Source organism: Perissodus microlepis, chromosome 6 (assembly GCF_051167445.1).
Source record: "Perissodus microlepis isolate ML-2025 ecotype Zambia chromosome 6, ASM5116744v1, whole genome shotgun sequence".
Lineage (NCBI taxonomy): Eukaryota > Metazoa > Chordata > Actinopteri > Cichliformes > Cichlidae > Perissodus > Perissodus microlepis.
Window position 1 is genome coordinate 6,169,501 of NC_140466.1, and position 17,326 is coordinate 6,186,826.

Consider the following 17,326-nt stretch of genomic DNA (forward strand, 5'->3'; position numbering starts at 1 on the left):
CCCTTGGGGAGCCCTGCTTTCAAAGTGCTTTCAAATGGTGCTGTGCGAAATCTCCATACATTATGGTTAGAATTTATATATAAAGGCTGTATTTGCATAAATGTAGTCACATAGGGACCAAACACAGCAGAAAAAAATATTCCAAGACTTGTTAGTCTGACACACACACAGAGACACACAACGATAATTACACATACCAATACGCATGTATTGGTATGTGTAATTATCAACAAGAACTCTGTGCACATAAAATCATATATTCCTTCGCATTCATTTCTACAGGTATAATCCGAGAAAAGTGCATGATTCACACGATTCACACAAAACATGTCATGGTGACAAAATTACTTGATTGACATCTTGAGTGTTTGAAGAGCAACCCTACATCAAAATCAGCTCTATTAGTGCCTGATTGCATTAAATACGCAAATAAGGCCCAGCTGGAGCCAGTCCCATCACACCTGTGGGTCCTAGAGGTCCTGCAGAGATGATCCAGAGAAGTGTGAGTTTATAATATGCTCAAAAATGAAGGAGCTCTTTATTAAAGGTAATCACAAATAAATTTAAAGGAAAATTGTGTTATTTTTAGTTCAAAAGCCTAAAAGATGCTTTTAAGCATAATAAATGAAGGATTATTTCATAACATACAGATTCATATGAATGAGTCTGTAAAATGTGCCTAATACTAGTGCTTCACATTATGGTTCAAACAGAACAGCAAGCAAATATTAACCTATTCTCGATCTAATTCTAGCAATATTCTGTTATACATTTCTATATTACTTTCCTCTTGTCTCTCAATGTTACTCTTATGGTTTTCTGTGTAAACCTACAGTATGTAACATCATTGAATGTTGATGCAACAGCATGAATAATTAATTTAATGAATGTTTGGATTGCAATTCAGAATTGTCCAGTGCAGATGAAGATTTATGTTCATCCATTTTGAGAAAGAGTGACACTGGTCCTTCACTGTTTCATGTTGTAAACCGTGTAGGCCTACATCCCCACATACAATCATATCATCTGCATGACACCAGCCAAGCTTGAAATGAAGCCTGTTTTCCTTGCTTTCCTCTATTCTTTTAGATGAGTTGCATTGCTCTGATTATAGCAAGTGTGAAATGAGCTGAGCTATAGTGGTTTTGCTAGGGCAGTTATGCCTAAGCCAGAGAAAGGAAAATGAATCTCTTGGTGTTTTACTTGACTGGCTGGAGATAGGAAATCGTGTTTGGACATGGGAAGGGGAATCAGTATTCAGATAAATGTGCATGTGTTTCAAGTGAATATACTGAATGACTAAAGTGAATAATATGTGGTGTAACATAGATCACTACCTTCAGTCAACTACACTGTCCCTAAGGGTATTGCTTTCTCCTTATCTGCACTTCCCATGCAACAATCCAGCAGCATACAGCTTCAGGCACTCAGGCACCTGTTTATATGTCTGATGCCATAGGAGACAGTGTCAAAAAGAAAAGAAATTAAAAGCAAAAACAACCACCCGACACGCAAAAAATACGCTTTATTATGTACACCTGTTCAACTGGCTGTAAACACTAATATCTACCCATATGGAAAAGATATACATAAATCTTATAAAGTTTGTATCTGTCTTTTGTGAAACTTATATGAAAAGCATACAAGAGTGAAAACTACAAGATCCCTTGAAAAATCATATAAATGAAACTTGTATGTTTCGGATACTTATTAAAAGAATATATGAAAGTAATGAGAAAGTGGCCACTTTCATGAGTAAATCATATAAGCCTTATATGATTCACTATATGAAGCAGGCCACATCTTATGTAAGTCTTTTATAAGTTTTTACTATTTCTTTTTTACCTCACATGACTTAATGCATTTAGCCATACAGACATCAAGACCACCCCCAGAAGCAGCATCAGAATGTCACTGATTTAAGTGACTTTGCTGATCTTCTGGGATTTTCCCGCAGAACCATCTGTAAGGTTTACAGAGAATTATCTGTAAAAGAGACAATATCCAGTAGGTTATATCCAGAAATTGACCTAAACAACACAAGAGCATTAACCCATCCTGTTTAGGCTGGTGATAGTATTGTAATGGTGTGGGTGATACTTTCTTGACCCATGTTGGGCCCTTTACCACCAGCACTGTATAAATGCCGCAGCCAGCCTTAGTATTGCTGCTGGCCATGTACATCCCTCTATGACCACAGTGGTATCATCTTGTGATGGCTGCTTCCAGCAAGGATAATGCACCACATCACAAGGCTCAGATCAACTCAAACTAGTTTCTTATGCACGACAAAGAGATTACTGTACTCAAATGGGCTCTACAGTCAATAAATCTCAATCTAATAGAGTACCTTTTGGATAGTGCAATTTGAGATTCACATCGTGGATGTACAAATCTTGTGCAACTGTGTGATGTCAATGTGGATCAGAAACTCTGAGTAAAGTTTCTTGCACTTTTTGACGCTATGCCATGATGTATTAGACAGTTCTGAAGACAAAAGTTGGTTCATCCCAGTATTAGGAAGGTGCCCTGTAAGTGTATGGATGTAAAATAAATAAATTGGATTCTACTAACATCAGTGTGAGGTTGCACAGTGGCACGTTGAGCTAAATTCTACCAAACTGATGCTTACTTTGCATCATTAGTTACTATCATCACTCACTCAATATTCTCTAATTTACACAAATCTAAACGGCTGAGGTATATTAGTCTGAATTAAACAGATCAGCAGTCTGGCAATGCCATGTTTAAACCTCCTCTTTAGCTGCTAGTGTGGGTAAAATAGTTCATCAAATGCTCCCTCGGAGGCACAAATGCTTCCTTTATAAAGAAACTAATGAAAATTGAAAAGAATTTTCATCACAGACACTACTGAACGAACACAATCATATGAGCATAATTATAGAAGTTATTGCATCAAAGTATCTCTCTCTCTCATGCTCAGAGCTGTGCCATATACTTTCAAAAGTCAGATTGATCCGAGGGGAGGATTTTAGCTGGAAAGCTCCAGATGTAAACAAACACTGTCAGCCATTCAGTATGAAAAGCTACTTTAATTTATCTGATGAGTGTTTTATGCATGACAATACACTGAAATGACCCAGAATATGTTTAAATTGATAAATGAGGGGGTTTATTTGTCAAAAAAAAATTTGCATGAATCACTTGGCTTATGTATGTGGGAGCTGGCAAAAAATGCTGTAGATGTCTTAGCAAGTATAGCTGTAATAATAAGATATAAAATTAAATGGACTACGGCAACCCAGCAGTCTGTGCATCACTAAGTTGTACTCCCTCTGTCTCCCTCTAAACCTGATTAAAAAGTCATAACCACATTCCAGTCGAAATGAGGAGGAAATTACCCAAATACGCAATAAATTTTATTTAACCCTAAAAAGAAACAAGGGAACTGCTGTTGCAGTCACTAATCCACATACCAACTTTAACTAAATTAATGTATTGAAGTCATTCACATGGCTGCACTGTAGATCCTTGGGTTCAGTGAAAACTATTTAAAATGGAAAAGGAGATTTAACTGAGTTATCATAAATACACGCAATGGCAAATGAGACTAAACATCAAATTTTGACAAAGTAAAACAAAATCTTTCCAAAAAACCCCCCCAAAAGCCAAAAACAATAACATGTATTCCTCAGGCATTTACAAAAAAGATAAATTTGTCACAAACAAGGATGCAGTGGACTCAAGAGGAGACTCAATTGCTCGAACTATGTACAATTTATTGAAAGGAAAAGGAACTTAAACAAGACTGGGTCTAACAGAAATCATTCGCAGGAACTGAGGGAGGCACGAGGGCGGAGAAACGGACGTTGAACACAAGGAGAACACGGGCGGGAACTTTTGAAAACACCGGCTATTAGGCGGGGAAGGGGTTGCCGTGGGAGTGTCCCAGGGATGGTTGAGAGTGTGGGGAAGCTGGTCCAGGTTCCAAGGTGTCCAGGGAAGTTGAAGTACGGGCTGGAGGGCAGGCTGACGAGAAGATGAGTGTGTGGTCCTAGGGTTCTAGGCAGACTGGAGAACGGGATGGAAACAGAACCAGTGCTGCCGATGAGTACGACGGGTGATGAATCACGGGCGGTAGCAGGACGAACTGGCGAGGAGTGGCAGGCAGTGCTGGCTTAAAAACCCTCTAGATGGAGCCCCGGAAATTGGAAGCAGGTGATGAGCTGGCAAACTGCACCCCAGGGGACGGACAACAGGAACCTGGACCACACCGACCAGACACTCCCACAGCATATGACAAAATTACATTAGATTTAAACATAACATTTCATTATTTTGAGTTGTATCTTTTATTCTTTTATATATGGTGACAGTTTTGTATTATGATTCATTGTTAATACTTACAAAAGGATTTTTTAAAAAAATGTGTATTAGCGAAACATCTGAATAAACATAGCACACTTGGTCAACCAAGGGATTTTTCATAGATCCCAATCTGAAAATGCTGTCCAACTTATCTGTTTTTCTTGGACATGTGAGGACATCCAGACTTCATCATCAAGGATTTGCTTGCTAACATGCTAAATAAGTTATTATCAGCTTCTTCATACTACACTCTAACTCCTCAACATCAAACATGCTAAGATGGTTAACAAGAGGACAATGATCTGTTAAGCTGATAAATCATAGTGTGCACCTTTACATGCTAACGCTCCCTCTATTTCCACACAATGCACAGATTGTAACTGATCTCATAGCAGTCAAAGCCATGGCAGTTTGCCTTGCATGTTAGTTCTCATCAGGTTCCCCCCCAGAGACCACAGGTTTATACACAATATGCATGTGCATAAAACCGGATAAAGCTGTTAACCTCACAGCTAAAAAAGCTGAAGTCTTTGTTATTGGGACATTATTCATGAAAAGGACAGAAGTTGCAGATTCCAATGGGTCAGAGTGAAGCAGAGTCAAGCCTTCTTCCACTGACTATTGTAGACATGCGCAGAGGAATCTCTTAACGAACCAAAGTTTGGTTAGCAAACCAACATGTGTTTTGTCTTCAGTAATAAAAAGCATGCATTACTCATTGCTTTAAGTACTATACAATTCTTTAACACATGTAAACAAGACCTTTCATTTTCATTATCACTTTCAATAATAGGTCTGTATTTTTAAAAGGCTCAGTATTTTTTTACTTAAAAGCAAAAATGTTTTTGATGGCATATACAGTTTGACAGTTGCATACATGTGCATATGTGAAATAAAACTCTGAGCAGTAAAAACAGTTGTTCACCATTAATCCAAGGATTAGTTACTAAGAAAGTTGTCTGTGTAGCTTCTTAGATTATTATGAAGTTAAGCTAAAATAGCTGACACTATTCATTTTATATAGACTCATTCTCCTTTCATTTGACTTAATATAAGTGATTCTAATTTATCTACTCTGATTTCCCTCGACCTGATACTTGCACAGTAGAGACAGGATATTTAATCTATAATATGTGCTACTGATTAGTAGATATGTATGTGTGCCTGTGTGTGTGCTTCAGTGTGTGTGCTGTGGTTGGTCAGTAAGGGTGATTGAGGATTCTGTCCTGGGGGTCTAAAGGGGATGCAGGTGGCACATGCCACCATCTGCCATGCCACCGTAATAGGATAGTATCTCAACACCTGCTCGGTTTACTTCAAAATGCACACTCATACACATCCAACTAACACATACGCACACATGGCCACAGATGGCCACGCGAGGATGTACACAAGCACACATAAGCCTGGAGGGCAGAGATGAAATATCCTCCTCATCAGCCTTACACTGAGACCGAGAGATCCAGACCTGAAGACCGTGACCATACATTTGACCACATGACCCTATGGTACACATGCACTGCAACCCACAGAAAGGATTTCACACATGGCTGCACATATAGTTCTTTATGTGCCTGTTTTATTTCTCACTCCCTATATTGAAGTGTTCTAAATATGCCCGTGTGGATATTACTTATGTGAAGAAGAATTTATTCTATCTCTAACCACCTCATTCTTGGCTTCCACACTAAGCAACGTCAAATACTGACATGTGGGTGCATTTTGTGGGTGTATGGTTGTGAGCCACCACAATGTCACCGTATTAACCAGATCAGAAGTACAATGAGTAAATAGGTCAACTAGAAACCCCTTAGTGCCAATTTAGAGACTGATGAAAGGGCGTAGGAAGGCATATATCATTATAAACCTTATTAAACGGGCCAGCGTCTGTCCCAGAGGCTACAGTAACAATGCTGTAAAAGTGTTATCGATGTGGCTGTAATATGCGCTATGGTGCTCATTATACATGCAATGATAAGTAGTCAAGATCCTGACACATTTAGAACTTAGGTGCATTTTATGCGTTGGTCTATTATCATTCAGCATATTTTGTATTTAATAGTCCCCTGTGGCTCTCTGCATTTAGACTATCATGTTACCAAACAAACATGTTTATGGAGAAAATGCTCTTTTTTTTTTATTGTGTATTGAGAATCCAGAAAGTTGATTATATTCATCTTGATGTTATGTTTGAAGTGTAAGAAACCTTTTTTCACTCATCCAAGCGACTTCTTCAGTCTCAGTTGACATCATCTTTTCCTAAACGTATAAACAGCATATTTGCATAATGATGGAAACTATACTATCAATTGGCAGTGAGGTCTGTTTCATGATCATTAAAATGTAAATTGTCACAACCATTGATCAATGGCCCTAAGTATCAGTCACAGAGTTGAGGAACGGCTGTAATCACAGTACCGTAAAATGCTGAAAGATGTACCCTTAGACCCCTTTGTGATTTAGAGATGGTCTTTCCCTTTTCATGTATATGGCCTCCTTGACTCCCCACTCAAAACGGCGTACCTCCCCTGTTCAGGATGTGTATATATTTATCATTGAAAAAGTGGACACTGAGTGGAGCACTTATAGGTGCATAGACTGTGTTGGACATTGTTATTATGACACTAAAGGCCTTAATAATGATGATATAAACCCAGATTTAAAATCTAGTTTTACATCATCATTTTGTATTGGAAGCTGTAGGGGCTGCGAGTAGGGTTTGGGACTTTTCAGTACTGCTGCCATAGAAAGAGCTTGTTTTTCCTCTCATACATGTGTGAACTTTTTTTTTTTAAATCTAGTTTTAATTTGTTTGAAATAATTATTCCATACAATATGTACTGGCAGATAATATTTAATAACCAAATACAGTGGGTGACATGTCTTTGTAGCTTGTTTGGCATATTTTAGCAGATTTTTGTTTATTTATAAGTAAAATATTACTATATTACTACATTAGATAAAGACAAAACATGCATTCTAGTCAGACACATCAATACATCATAATTATTTATTTATTTGTTTTTTGCTGTATATCGATTTTACTGAAGTGTTACTGGGGAAAAATACATCCAATCACAATTTTAAATAATATTCTTTCAGAAATTCCCGACATGGGTTGCCACAGTGGATCATCTGCCTCCATTGCACCCTATCCCAAGCATCCTACTCTGTCATACTAACCCTCTGTTGTCCTTTGCTTCATTTATGAATTTTCTCTAAGGTCCTCCTGCCTGTCATCTCCATATTCAACAACTTTTGTCAAATATATCCACTATCCCTCCTCTGCACTTATCCTTCTCTAACTTTGTCTCCACAGCCCATAACTTGAGCTATCCCTCTTATGTTTTTAATCTTAGCCATTCTGGTGACTTGCTTGAAAAAATAAAAAAATAAATAAACAAACAAAAAAACTAGCGCATTACTGCAGAGAATGTCTGTGGTCCACCAACATCTTATTTTAGGACTGATCGTATCTGTTTTATTTAAGGAAACTGATTTGAATCTCAACAACAAATAGGAGACTTGCCATATATACGGTGTACATTTTAGGACATCGTCAGGTCTCAGGAAAAAAGTTGTCAGGTATCAGTCTCACACAAAAAAATGTCAGGTCTCAGTCTCACATGAAAAAATGTCAGGTCTCAGACTCACATGAAAAAATATCAGGTCTTAGACTCACACGAAAAAATGTCAGGTCTCAGAACACGAGCTATCAGACAGAGAGAAAATCTTCCTGCAGGTGGCGCTGTTGTCACGTCCCACCAATGACTGTAGTGACAGCTGCAGTCACGGAGAAACTTGCGTATCTCTGTTCGAGAATAGCAGATTGAGCGTAGGCTCTGAGAGGAGGGCCAGCGTTTACGCTTCGAAAACACGACCGAGTGTTTTAACCTGACAGCCTGAGGTTTTCTTCAGTAAACTGGACTACCCGACAGAAGGACCCGAGACCCCGCTGCACTGTTTCGGTAAGTTAAATGTGTTTGTAAGCTACTCCGTAACTACCGTCCTTAGCTAGGTCCTGAGACCTAGCTAGCTAAGATGTCAGGGTTCGTTTAGCTAATCTGTGCAGGTGAATGCATTTACTAAAGAAATCAAGAGAAACGCCCCAGGCTACTCAGTCACTAATTACTGTTACTGTACTTTTATTACAAGTATTATACTGTAAAAGGAACAGGCTGCACCCTGCTTCAGCTCCTGTGGAGAGCTGAATATTAAAGATGTGCAAACAACAGCATGTTTTCAGTCTCTTGCCACATCTGTAAAGACAGTAACATTTTTTTTAAAAGCTTGTACTTCAGTAACTCCTCATTAATCAGGAACTATGGATTAAAGTACTGCAGTGTACTGTAATACTGAAAAAAATGTAAGAGAAGAACTTCAGATCCTGAGTGTGTGAGGACAGAAGAATCAGCTTTATTTAAATTTTGAGGGATAAAATTTATATCTGAGTTTGATGGTTATGTTCTCTTTGTGATTACAGGAGCTGCCCTCAGATGAAGACCTCAGCCCCATCGAGTGACAGCAGACAGATCATCCAACATGTTCACATGTTAACTGCAAAATGAACTGATGAAAACAGTACAAAGGTTAAAGTACCACATGTGCTGTAGTGAAAGCTGCAGCTGTTTTATTGATAAAGTTAAAGACAAAAAGTCAAAAGGATTAATCACTCATGTAACTGTGTCACTATATATCAGCATTAACAGGACCTCAGTTTGTATCTCAGACCTGCACACCTTCCGTTTTAAACACTTGATGTACTCAGCTGCATGAAGAGCATGAGATTTTGTCTAACACAATTAAATAAAACCTGATGAAGGTCAAAGGTCATCATGTTGAATGTTGTAGTATGTTGAACTACAAACTTGTCATCTGGAATTCTTTCACAGTTTTTTGCAGATAGTGTGTTATTTACCATAAAGTGATTCAGAGTTATTCATACCAGAGTAACCAGAGAGGATCATAGATCATATATTAGCATCGCTAACTAGCTAGCAACAAGCCTCCAACACAGTGCGTATGCTAGCGGCTAATCTAGCAAACGAATTAACAACAGAGCGATTTTAGAACTATAAGATGATAAACTGTGTGTCTTTTTTTATAACAGTGACATGGTTGTATTTACCTTAATTAAACTAGTCGTCAGTCGTGGTAAACCAGCAAAAAAACTCGAGCAGCCGGGCTACGTAAAAAGTGTAGGGGGCGTGTTTGCGGTCACCAGCGGGTGTGTGGGCGGGAGCGTTACACAGTCGCTCCACCTCAAGTCACTACTCCAAATTTGCAAGATGGCAGCCTCCATCTGAGTCTGAGACCTGACATTTTTTCGTGTGAGACTGAGACCTGACATTTTTTCATGTGAGACTGAGACCTGACATTTTTTCATGTGAGTCTGAGACCTGACATTTTTTCGTGTGAGTCTGAGACCTGACATTTTTTCATGTGAGACTGAGACCTGACATTTTTTCGTGTGAGACTGAGACCTGACATTTTTTCGTGTGAGACTGAGACCTGACAACTTTTTTCCTGAGACCTGACGATGTCCTAAAATGTACACCGTACATATAGTCAACCAAATCTATCGGTTTTAGCAAATAAATAATTTGATTAATTCTATCAGCAGATTAACTTACTCTGTTTTTCACTTTTGAAAAGAGCATGAAAGCATGTTCTGGGGTTTTTGGTTGATTATTAGAAAATATAGTGCCAATCTTATGAGAGCATCCTGTTTTCAAAAATTAGATTTAAACTGATTATCACAGACTTGAATAGTCTGCCCACAGTGTTTAATCCCACTGAGATGTCGCAGCAGAGTGGTTTTTCCTCTAACAAAGCTATCAGTGAGTTTGTGCTATGCATGATTGCAAATGATGGTGAAGGACATTTTAATAAGGTCTGGGTGGGAAAATAGCAACAGATTACTCATCACATTGGTTCTTTGCTGGTAACAAACCAATGTAAGGAGATACGGAGATTTATAGGAGGTATGAACACTATATAAATAAATTAATACACTGTATATTAATTTATTTGTGTGTGTGTGTGTGTGGGGGGGGTAATATTATGTGTGTGTAAATATACACACAGTTCTATATACTATTTTATCATTTTAAAAACTGCACGAAGAAAATTTCTTAACACTTGGCAAAACTGTCTTTTCTGACAATAACATTATTGAGGTTTATGGGACAGTGATATTTTGAGTGACAGATTTAAAACTAGTGGGTAAAGCTAATTTGGGAAATGTAAAGCAATAGCCAATGGCCATGGAAAAAAGGAGAAGGAATGAAGGAAACTAGGGTGATTATTTCAGCTCCTGCAGGCTCACTATTTCATTTAACTGCAAGGTTGAGCTCAGATACTCTATTTATTTTCAACAGTTGTGTTTTAGCCAGCACAGTGTGGGCTGTGTCGGCTTAAGGGTTACAATGAGACTTGGCATAACACACTGTGACATTGCACATTGACAGAAAGTCAAAAACCTAATATGTGTCGACTTTCTATGGTTATGTGGGGGTTGTTCAATTACAGTGATAACAAATGTATACAGTAGCATGCAGCTGCAAGTCCTTTGGTTTCTGACCTGCTGTTTACACTTGACTAATCTACAGAGTAACAAATCAATGAAGTATTGCGCTTACACAGCAAAAGTTACAAAATATAACAAGAAATCTATCACACATTTTTTGTAATACTTTGAAGATGACAACTTGCCATCATAAACTTCTCCTTATATTACTGAAATTATTTTAAATGTTACCACTAGATCCATTTTCAGCAGCTACATGTAAATCATGAATACATGCTAGAATGTATATTGTAGAGTGTTTATTTTTGGTAATGGATATTTACTTAGACAGATAAGCATAGTAGAACGAAGTGTAAAGATACCACTGACGTATCAGACTATAAAATCATTTTCAACAGAACAACAACAATAATAATAATAATAATAATAATAATAATAATAATGTATACGTTAATGATCCACATGGGGAAATTCCTCTCTGCATTTATCCCATTCACTCAGTGAAGCAGTGGGCAGCCATTGGGCGCCCGGGGAGCGCAATATTATCAAACATTTGTAGTTAACCTGAAAAATCAAGTAATTTTCTTGTGGTTTTGTTCCACATTACCGTCTGACAAAATACAATGTTTTTCTTTATGGAAAACAGAAATGTAGTATCTACAGGTTGCTAAATTTGTCTGCTTGGATTGTATAAGAGAGCTTATCAGCCTTTTGGTGAACAAGAAATGGAAATGTCTCTGCAGTCACTTTTGCTGGAGCTCCACGCTCAGCTTGGAGTCACTGCTTTGAGTGCTCCCATTACCACTGCTTGTTCATCTGCTTGTTCACCACTACTATGCTATCCCCATTTTGTCAGTCTGTATCTGGAAGTCCCGCAGCATCTTAGCTCGGTCATTCTCCACCACCCTAGGGGGCGTCTCTCATTTTGACCACGGGACTTGCAGGCCATACTCAGCTCTGATGTTCCTGTATGTTCTATGTTGCTACTTTGTTATGTATGCTAGTATCTTGCACAGTGCTGTTATGTGCTGGATTATACTGTATATGTTTTTAAGACGTGTGTGTGTGTGTGTGTGTGTGTGTGTGTGTGCGTTAATGGGAAAATGAGCAAACCAAAATTAGTGCCGTCCTAACTACTTTGTCAGAATTGATGTCAAAGTGTGATCTCCTAACCAACCCTGTCTTAATTGAAGGATGCCGGTGAACAAGTGGACCAGAAAATTAGTTCCTCTTACCAGCCAGGCACACGGTCACAAGTACAGCTGAAGACACCCATAAACACACATCCATTTACCACACACATAAGGAACTGCCTGCTCCTGATGCAGTGACCGCATCCTGAACTTTGCTCTACTGGAACGTAGTGCTTGACATTATTTACCATTACATCTGAAACACCCTATACCACTCTTAAACTTTAATAAATACTACTTCTTGAATTTTTTTGAAGCATAATGTTTATGCTTCTTTTTAAAACCTTTTTATTTTCAATAAAACAAGAATTGTTATTATGGTTATCAAGTGTATTCAAGCCTTAACAAAATAAATCTACTTTTTAAATATTCACATGTGGAGAGGAAAATTAGTTGTCTGGAATATTTGAAACTGCTGCTGAATATCAGTATGTCAGATTAATTTTAAATGTGAGTTACTTTTGTGTGTATTGTGTGAGTGTATAAAACTTTTCGTTGGAACATAGATCCGATAGTGCTGCTGCCATGAGGTGAAAAGAGAAATTAAACTTTATTAATTCTGTTTGTGGTAGCAGGCCATAAATAATACATTTTAAGATAGAAACAAGGAGTCATATAAACCTAGGTCTGTGTAGCGGTTGGGAATTAACGTGAAGGGGACCAGATGACAGAAAAAAACAACCACAACAGACTTCAGTCATTTTCCAGAGCTCTGAATATTTATCTGTTACAAAAACAAAGGGTCAACACTCTCACCAGCAGCACATCAAAACATGAACAACCCAGCCCTCCCCAAATCCCTCCGTAAATAGCCACCGATAATACCACCAATAAAATGTAAGAAATTTCCCCACACACAAACATATACAATGAATTACTGCACTCATTTTGACACACCCCACATACATCTGACTAGGGCTGCCACAAACGATTATTTTGATAGTCGACTAGTCACCGATTATTTTTGCGATTAGTCGACTAATCAGATGATGCATCCATTGGACGTACAGCGTACAGCTTATTGCACCAGCAGCATCTGCTCTCATATAACTATCATTAGCTTACAGCTTTAAGTGTTTAAGGTATGTGCTAACTAACAATAAAGACAGGATGATAGTTTATTAAATTTTAATGAAATTTGCAGATTGTTTCGGTGAAGTTTAATAAACTCCTTGCTATCTAAAATATAACAGGACACCGGAGTAAATTCTCGAGCATCTCACACTTCTGATAATCAGTTGTCTGCTTGACGTTTATTCAGCTGTGTAAAAACTATAACTTTAATCTCAGCCAAACCGATTTACTCAGGAACAAATAAAGTACTGAAAAAAGCCAAACAATAACATTTTTAAGTCATCTAAGCAGGGCTCTAGAGTGCGACCAATTTGGTCGCAAATGCGACCAAATTTTTCAGTGGTGCGACTAAAAAAAATATTTGGTTGCACCCATGCGACCAACTGTTCGGGTAGCGAAAAAAAAAAAAAAAAAATCTGCAACCTTCCCTGTGGTCAACAACAGACAAACATTTTGCCCCTATCGTGGACTAAACCAATCAGAGATAGTAAGGGGCGGGACCTCTCTGATTGGCCGTGGTCCAGTTGAAAGTGCAGGTGGAAGTGGGAGGTGAGTAGCTTGAATAAAGCGATATCAATTCATTAAATCCTGAATCGACTTTTAAATATAACTGTGTTTTGCCAGAAACGCCAGATTCTCAGATTAAAGCTCACAATACCATTTCAACAACAACCAAACAGCAAATGAGAGCAGGTACACGGATTCCACACAAAGACGTAAACACAGAGCGGAACCGACGCATCAGAATCAGCTTTGTCTTTCTCGGCTTTCTCACCCGACGGCCCGTAGACGGACACGCTGTCGGAGCTTAGCGATTCTGATGCGTCCGGTCTGCGCTGTGATTACGTCTTTTTGCGCTGATTCTGAGCTGCAGGTTTTGTCTCTCTCCAACCAAATTTCACCGAGCCAGCAGCAAAAGAAGCAGCAAACTGCGCTTCACATTTGATCAATGTCGTCATGAATTTTGCTGATTTGCTTCCACGACAATTAAAATCACACTCCATGCACAGCTAGCTCTCTCTCTATCTCTCTCTGTACTTCAAGAACAGTTTCCCGTCTCCAATCTCTGTTTTCTGTATTATTCATTCGCTTATTACCCACCAGTCTACCGTTGTTTACAGCGCTGTCGGCTGCTGTCTTTTTCTTTTCTTTTTCTTTTTTTCACTTAAATGACCTCGGACAAGAAAGCCTATTTTTTCTGTTGTTCAATACTGAAGAAATTTAAACTTTATATGCAGAACATTGTAGAATATTTTTAAGGTTATCTGCTATAAAAAGCCAGACCAGGAAAATCTCCTTCATGTTTTTCTGTGTTTTATTCTCAGTTACTTTCACACAAAGGCATCTGCTGTGATGTTTACAATTCTGATGAAGTCAGTACTGATAAATGATCAGAATTATAATATTTCTGACTGTCTGAGGCTAAGTTGAATCGAATCGGGACTTTGAAAACCGGAATCGAATGGATTATAGAAATCAGTGATGATACCCAGCCCTAGTGAGCAGCCTAGGCACGACAGAAGTGGATGTAGCTGTAATAGGAAAAGAACTATTGCTAACTTTTCTGTTAAGTTAAGGCCTGATCCTTCTGAAATTCATAGCCAGTGCTCTGACACGGTGTCATCAATCTTTGAATGCTGAAAAAGCACAGTGTATCCAGAAAAACACATTATATTATATAAATTATTATAAAATTTGTGTGCGCCTAACTTTTGTGCCGGTACGCCTAACTTTAAAAAGTTAGGCGTACCGGCACAAAAGTTAGGCGCACACAAATTTTTGTACGCCCATGGCAAAAAGTTAGTCTAGAGCCCTGTCTAAGTGACTTATATATCATGTTTAACCTGAGTAGCGAAAGACGGCGGTGGGTTTGGAAACGATCTGCCGGGAGTCCGGTGTTCTCACGGCTCTAGTGAGCCTTGCCCCCGGCTAGCTATCGAGCTAGTGGGTAACAGACGTCTCCGAAAACATCGGAGCGCTTTTGAAAATATGTGGTGTCTTGATAAACTGAGCAGATATTTCAGGTTTACACAGCTACATTCTCGCCAGAAAATATGTTAAACGTTTATTTTGTGACCCAGAAAGAATAATAAGAGTAATATTAAAACTAACTAGCTGCCGCCATTGTTGGAAACTGAGCTGGGCTGCGCTATGAATTCTGGGACAGAGCTACTTCTTCTTCGGGGTTTAACGGCAGCTGGCATCCTTGTACATGCAGTGCTGCCATCTTCTGTTTCAGTCCGTTATTACTCTTAAATCCTACTACTTATTCCTGCGTCTTTTGGGATCTTACAAAGCTTCAAACGACGCGTCGACTATTAAATCAGTCGTCGACGATTTTGATAGTCGACGTAATCGTGACTAGTCGACTAATCGCGGCAGCCCTACATCTGACTACAAAAAAAATCCAGTTAGATAATATACAAACTAACTAAATCAAATCAAACTGGAGATTCAGCTCTCATCTAATGGTTTACACCACTAACAGTGAATAATTAGGGAATTTCTTTCAGGTGAATGTCATTAGCCCGTAATCATTTGTACACTCAATTAATCAGGCCTTCAGGAAGTTGACCTCAAAAGAGAGAGTGGTTAGTGGACTTCAAAATAAAAGCAAAATGAAACAAAAACTTACTATCAGACATATGCCAGTGGGTGCTTCACCTTAGTGAGGGAGATGCTTCCAGGTACGCTTACAGTATGTGATTTGCCTCCGGGCTGGACTTAGGGCATACCTGTTTTAAGTTCTTTAAAGTTGAAATTGCAATAAATGGGATATTTTCTTTTTACAGTTTTACAGTTTCTGTAGAGATTTTCAAAGTAAGGTTGCTTTGAAACTTCTAACCATATTTTCAAAAGGGAATAAAAGGATTTTAGACATACTAGTTAAAACTTCAAAAGCTTCAAGCCTATAAATGTGTTAGCCATCGTTTACTGACACTTGAGAAATTGCTAAGAGATGCTCAGTCAAAAGACTTGGCTCTGTACTGCCGACACAGTGTGGCATCTGTCTCTATATTGTAGAGATGGATGCCACTTTTTATTAGAAAAAAATGTTCTTATTAGAAAGAGTGAGAAGGGATAAAAGTCACTGTGAGAGGAACTTGAAATCAAAACTTCTTATCAAATCCTCCACTTATCCCGCTGAGCCTCCTTCTGTGTCTTTGATGATATCATAGACAGGGAGGGGATGATTGCAGGAGTCCAATGTGTTAACTTCACCATGCCACAAATTAAATAGAATGCAGACTGTTTACATGCACATAAATGTACATAGCTTAAAAAAAGGCTCCAGTAATAGTCTGTGTATATAGAGAACACACGGGAATGCCCATGCTCACATTGCCCACATTTGCTAGTTTGTTTGTTGGTTACATTTTCATCATCATCTATGTTCTTTTAGCATTTTGAGTCTTAGTTATTAGATCCAGTATTTTCTTCTTGATGCATGCTCAATCATCCAGGTAAGTAAATCCCCAAAGTTTGATTCTGTTCATCTGGACATCGCGTTTTCAGAGGGAGAAACATTTCATCACTCATCCAAGTAACTTCTTCAGTCTCAGCTGACTGGAGGTTTCCCCAATCTTATAAACAGTACATTTGCATAATGACTGAAACTCACACCATTGAAGGAACAATGGGCTGTGAGGTTAGTTCCTTGATCATTAATATGCAAATTCTCATGACCAACAACTGATCAAAGCTCATTGATCAAAGACCACTGATCAATGGCCATGAGTACCATTCACTGTTTATAAGATTGGGGAAACCTGCAGTCAGCTGAGACTGAAGAAGTCACTTGGATGAGTGACGAAACATTTCTTCCACTGAAAACGTTACGTCCAGATCAACAGAATCAAACTTTGGGGAGTCCCACTATTTGTCTATATTAAGAGTGAAGTTATTTTCTTAGACTTTCCTGTTTTCTCCCTTCCTCTTATTTCTTCAATGTTAAATACATTTCTGTGTCTGGATTTTGTTCAGTTACTTCCTGTTTTTATTTTTTAGCTCTCTGTCCCCTATGTTTTGTGTCTTTTTATAATTTTCTTGATTAGTTTCAACTGTTCCCCAGTCCCTACCTTTTTCCTTTCTCTCATTAGCCCAAAGATTATTTGTCTGTATGTAAAGCCCTGCCCTTGTCTTTATTTTTTTCTGTCTGTTTCCTAGTTTGTTGATCTTTTTGGATTTTGTTCTTTTTTCA